The sequence below is a fragment of the Pipistrellus kuhlii genome, unplaced genomic scaffold (assembly GCF_014108245.1).
Source record: "Pipistrellus kuhlii isolate mPipKuh1 unplaced genomic scaffold, mPipKuh1.p scaffold_m20_p_2, whole genome shotgun sequence".
Lineage (NCBI taxonomy): Eukaryota > Metazoa > Chordata > Mammalia > Chiroptera > Vespertilionidae > Pipistrellus > Pipistrellus kuhlii.
The window spans coordinates 54251004-54257739 of record NW_023425515.1 but is presented as its reverse complement, the minus strand read 5'-3'; positions in this window follow the sequence as shown (position 1 = coordinate 54257739).

Here is a 6736-nt window from a genome sequence, read left to right as displayed (position 1 = left end):
GCCAAAACCGGTTTGGCTCAATGGATAGAGTGTCATTCTGTGGACTGAAGGGTTCCAGGTTCGATTCCGGTCAAGGGCATGTACATTGGTTGCGAGCACATCTCCGGTAGGGGGTGTGCAGGAGGCAGCTGGTCGATGATTCTCTCTCATTGTTGTTTCTAACTCTCTATCCCTCTCCCTTCCTCTCTGTGAAAAGCCAATAAAATATATTTAAAAAAAAAAAAAAAAGAAGAAGAAGAAGGTGGGATATTACAACCCAAAGCACCATAAATAAGACATGCTCCCAGGAAAAGCTGGAGACAAGCCAAGCAACTTGGGGTCAACAAATGACAAAGCACAGGAATAGGCTCTGAGGCAGCTGGATGAGTTAACTGAAGAGCTCTTTTTATATCAACTGAGCCAGCAAAGTGCTGATTCCTCTTCAAAGTATACAGAACATAGATACATAAATCTGACCTGATGGGATGAAGCTTCACAACCACTCTCTAACAAAAACAGGCAATCATCTGGATAAGGGTCACTGTGTGGGTGCCTGAAGCAGAGAGAGAACGAGAATAGCCGAAACTGGTTTGGTTCAATGGATAGAGCATCGGCTTGGGGACTGAAGGGCCCTGGGTTCGATTCCGGTCAAGGGCATGTACCTTGGTTGAGGGCATATCCCCAGTAGGGGGTGTGCAAGAAGTGGCTGATCGATGACTCTCTCTCATTGATGTTTCTAACTCTCTATCTCTCCCCCTTCCTCTCTGTATAAAATCAATAAAATATTTTTTTTAAAAAGAAACAAAGAAAGAAAGTTACTAGTACATAAATTTCTGTTCTCCACATCAGACCCTAAAAGAAAGGAATAGGAGGAGGATAAGAAGGAAGAACAAGAAAAGAAGAAATGGAGGAGAAGTAGGTAGAGGACAGGAGGAGAGAGCTCTCCTTCTGAATGTCCTCCCCGGAAGCACCTTCAGCTGCATGACAGCTGCAGACTGACTGTCTGCTTCACCTCAAGGTGCCCATCACCTGGCCCATCCACTCACATGATTTCCTCTCATAAGAGAAGCTCCTGTTGACAGACACCAGCAAAACCATACAGAAAATTGCATCAGGAATATATACCAATTAATCTAGCCCTTCATCCATGTGTCTTAACCAATAACCAGGACTCACTAGACATGTGAGTTAAACCAAGAGAAAAAGAAGCTCTACTACAGTAACTGAACAAAATAACAGACTCAATAAGAAGCAGGTGTTAAGCCATCAACAAAACAACAAGAAAGCCCACTACATGGGAGAACATATTTGGCAATGTTATATCTGTTAAAGGCCTACTCTCCAAAATTTATAGGGAATTCAGACATCTTAACAAAAAGAAAATAAATAATCCAATGAAGAGTGGGCAAAGGACTTAAGTAGACACTTTTCAAAAGTGGAGGTTCAGAAGGCCATGAGACATATGAAAACATGTTCAAAATCACTAATCATCGGAGAGATGCAAATCAAAACAACAATGCGGTACTATCTCATACCTGTCAGAATGGCTATTATCAACAAAATAACAAATGACAAGTGCTGGTGAGGATGCAGAGAAAAAGGAACCCTCGTGCACTGCTAGTGGGAATGCAGACTGGTACAGCTTCTATGGAAAACAGTATGGAGTTTCCTCAAAAAATTTAAATTGTACCTCCCATTTGACCCAGTAATCCCACTTCTAGAAATATATCCCAAGAAATCAGAAACACCAATCAGAAAGGGCATATGCATCCCTATGTTCATAGGAGCACAATTTACAATAGCCAAGATTTGGAGACAACCTAAGTGCCCATCAGCAGATGAGTGGATTAAAAAAATGTGATACATCTACACAATGGAATATTACACTGCTATAAAAAAGAAAGAACTCTTACCATTCACAACAGCATGGATGGACCTCGAGAGCATTATGCTAAGCGAAATAAGCCAGTGGGAGAAAGAAAACTATCACATGGTCTCATTCAATTGTGGAATATAATGAACAACATAAACTGATGAACAAAAATAGATTAAAAGACATAGAAGCATCAAACATTCCATCACTCTTCAGACAAAAGGCAGGGAGGGTGAAGGTGAGGGTTCAGAGATCAACCAAAGGACTTACATGCATGCATATAAGCATAACCAATGGACACAGACACTAGGGGGATGGGGCATGTGTTGGGGGGTAGGGGTGGCCAATGGGAAAAAAGGAGACATATGTAATACCATATGTAATACATGAATTTAAAATAAAAAATATAAAAGTTTAAAAAGAAAGTTAAAAATGGAAGCAGGTGTTACTACAGTGAGCACATATGAATTTTTTTTGAAAATCTAATTAGTCTACTCTGAGATATCCAAAAAGGTTTGATTTCTTATAAAACAAGGCTGGTGTGGATCCAAAAGATGAAACAAAGAGACAAAGAAATAAAAAAGGGGAGAGAAAAGTTAAGTAACATGGAGAATAGATTAAAGAAATTCAACATCTATTTAATGAAAGCTCTGAAAGTAGAAAACAGAAACAATGGATGTGAGTAAATAAATATAATGAAACAACACACTGGTAGGTACGCTCAGTGGTTAGGGTGTTGGCCCTTGTACTGAAGGGTCATGGGTTTGAATCCCAGTCAAGGACAGATACCTGGGTTGCAAGTTGGAGCACCAGTCCCTGGTCAGGGCACATAGGGGAGACTACCAATTGATGTGTCTTTCTCATTCTGATGTGGTTTTTTTTTCTTCTCTCTCTCACCGCCTCTCCCTCCTTCCCTCTCTTCCATTCTAAAAATCAATGGAAAAAATATCCTCTGGTAAGGATTACTATACATAGAGAGAGAAATGAAATTTCTCAAAGCTTAAAACACAAGAATATTCAAACAAAAAGTTCCTACCAAGTGCCAAATAGAATTAGCAATATAGCTTGATACAATTTAAGAATTCCAAGGATGAAGAAAAGAAAATCTTAAATGTTTTCAGAGAGAAAATAACCACTTATAAAAGAAAAATCAGAACACAGTTCCAGTGTTTTATTTATCAACCACTTACATAGCTCTCATTTTATGACAGGCCCTTTTCAAGACACTTTAAAAACAATAACTCATTCAGTAGTTTGTAGTATCACAGTCCTTTTCATCAACAAGCTTGAGTACTAAAACACAATCAAATAATATCTTCAAAGTTTTAAGAAAAAATATTCAAGCTCAAAATCCCATACATATTTGAACTATGTATGGGCAAAATAAAGTCATTCTTTGACATTTAAGATTAGAAAATTCACATGCCCCAAGTGAAAACTAAAAACCAGTAACAGCTATTCCAACAAAATTTAAGAGATACAAAAAGACAATATGAGATATAATAAGCTGCTGAATATGACCTGGAAGAACCGAAAAGAGTTGACAAGAAATTAAACAATAATCCAATGGACCTTGACTTCCGATATTCTTTTGAGCATGTGTGGTTTAGTAACATAGGATGATATTGCCTTATCTGTGGCCAGGCACTAAGTTTGGTATGACAATGGATACTCTATGCATAATCATAGAACTGCAAATGCTGGATGGGGGTGTTAATTTTTATAATAAACCTATCATCAAAGCAAGGGGAAAATGTTATTACAGGAAATAGAAATACAAATGAAAAAATACAAATGTAACAGAAATTGAGAGAAAAAGGAGATGAAAGATTGAGAGAAAATGTAATAAAATAAATGCTTCACCTTTCATGTCAGGGAATCAACAAATACAATCTAGCTTTAATAAATCAAGAAAAGAGCCAAAACTGGTTTGGCTCCGTGGATAGAGCATCGGCCTATGGACTGAAAGATCCCAGGTTCGATTCCGGTCAAGGGCATACACCTTGATTGCAGGCACATCCCCAATAGGGGGTGTAGGAGGCAGCTGATCGATGTTTCTCTCACATCGATATTTCTAACTCTCTATCCCTCTTTCTTCCTTTCTGTAAAAAAAATCAATAAAATATAGTTTTTAAAATAAAAAGAAAAAAGAGAAAATGTTGGTAATAATTTAAAGTTTATAATAATGAGCATCAGAAAAACTAAAAGTCAGAAACTAGTAGTTACTGGGAGTAGGTTTTTCTGTAAACTTAAAACTGCTCTAAAAGAGACTATTAGTCAAATAGATTAAAAGACATAGAAGCATCAAACATTCTATCACTCTTCAGACAAAAGGCAGGGAGGGTGAACGTGAGAGTTCAGAGATCAACCAAAGGACTTACATGCATGCATATAAGCATAACCAATGGACATAGACACTAGGGGGATGGGGCATGTGTTGGGGGGTAGGGGTGGCCAATGGGAAAAAAGGAGACATATGTAATACCATATGTAATACATGGATTTAAAATATAAAATATAAAAGTTTAAAAAGAAAGTTAAAAATGGAAGCAGGTGTTACTACAGTGAGCACATATGAATTTACTCCACAGCTGCCTGTGGAGTAAGTGGTCAACCCCTTTGTGTGGTTCAAAACATTTTCATTATGATTACTTTAATAATATACTTAACCTGAGAATAAGTATGAAGTAATATAGTAAAATAGAATGGAGAATTTTTTACAAGTATATCTGATCCTTACTATGGTTATTTATCTATTTATCTTACCCCCACAAACTCTTTGAAAGCTTATCTGTATATATCCTTATTGTGATCAACACAGAACTTTCAGCCTTATGTTTAATTTAAAAGGTTATTTACAGGGTGGATCAAAAGTAGTTGTTGCTGAGACCGGTTTGGCTCAATGGATAGAGCGTCGGCTTGGGGACTGAAAGGTCCCGGGTTCGATTCCGGTGAAGGGCATGTACCTTGGATGCGGGCATATCCCCAGTAGGGGGTGTGCAAGAGGCAGCTGGTCGATGACTCTCTCTCTCATCGATGTTTCTAACTCTCTATCTCTCTCCCTTCCTCTCTGTACAAAATCAATAAAATATATATTTTTTTAAAAAGTAGTTGTTCATGTAGAAAATAATACAATAATCTGTATATATAAAAGCCTATGAGACTGTTTTGACCAGACAATGGGACAAATGGATGACAGGATAACCAGCCAGTAGTATGACATGCACTAACCACCAGGGGGCAGATGCTCAATGCAGGAGCTCCTCTCCATCCCCCCCAATCCCTGTCATCTGTACATTTCCAGAGCCTACCCTCCTGCCCCAATTGGAACTGGGTGAGACGGCCCAATCATCTGATCTCTGGTCAGGCCAAGGGACACCACCTGTGCACAAATTCATGCACCAGGCTTCTAGATATTTATTATACAAGAATAAACTGTTTCATGTACTTGCAACTGTAAATCTACTTTTGCCCCACCTTGTACAAAAATCTTAAAAGAAATAGAAACAACTCCGAGACCATGTGGATTCCTGCAACAGAGAGGAATTGACAGGAGTGCTCCAGCCATGAAGACAGAAGAAAAAACAGTCCAGAGATGGAAGATGCTGACGATGCCTTGCCATACGAGCAGTCAGCAGCTGTGCGTCACTGCAAGTTGCCCAAGACCAAACCAGAGAGGGTCAGACCTGCATTACCACCATTTGTCCACCATCCAGAACTGAAATATTATTGCTGACATGTACACATAAGGAACTGTTTGACATAGAAATTGGGACTCAAAAGAACTGGTGGCCCAGAAAGGAACTCACTATAGACTGATTCATTTGCCTCTCAGTAGAACCATTGCTGCTTGTCTCATTTTTGGTTCTGATAAGTGTATTTCTAGTATCACATGAGCTCACTCATCTAGGGGAAATGATGAACAACATAGACTGATGAACAAGAACAGCATCTATCAGACTGTCAAACCTCAGAGGGAAGGTAGGGGAGGGTGAGGATAAGAGAGAGATATCAACCAAAGGACTTGTGTGCATGCATATGAGCCTAACCAGTGGTCATGGACAACAGGGGGTGGGGGCATGCGTGGGGAGAGGTTTGGGATGGGAATGGGGGGATGATGACAAATATGTGATACCTTAATCCATAAAGTATTTTTTTAAAGAAATAAAAAGCACAATTATTGATGTTTCTTACTAATTTTCAACTTCCACCAATCACTTTATTTGTGTAATATCATCTAGTTAGGATACTGGCTGGGAGCCAAGGTCTCCTCGGTGCCATCTGCTGCCTGTCTGGCACTCCTTTGCCCTTGGCTCCCTGTTTCTTGACTGCTTTCCTAAACTCATAGCCCTTCTCTGGGCCCGCCTGGCAATGTCTGCATCTTCCTGCACATCTGCCTTTCCACTGCTTGTTCTCAGTGTGATAGCTTTGATCTGTCTGGTCTCTGAATGGCCTTCGTTGCTGCAGACAGACCCGCCATCCTATACTCCTCACCCCCACGCACCTCAATGTGCTTCTGCCTCTTCATGGTTCTGGGGTCCTACTCTGCACCTGCCTTTCACTGATGCTATATGCTGTGCTCACTTCTGAATTATATATATATATATATATATATATATATATATATATATATATATATATACACACACACACACACACACACACACATATAATTCACTTCTGAATTTTATAAATATATATATTCACATATATATATAATTCACTTCTGAATATTATAAATATATATATATATATATAAACACCACTGGAATGTATAAAACAGGGAGTTGGAAGTTAGGCAAATATTTTTCAAGAGTAGTTTGATCGAGAATGTCAACCTCAGTAAGGTGATTCTGTCCCCTCCGATCAAGCCAAGGGCAAGGA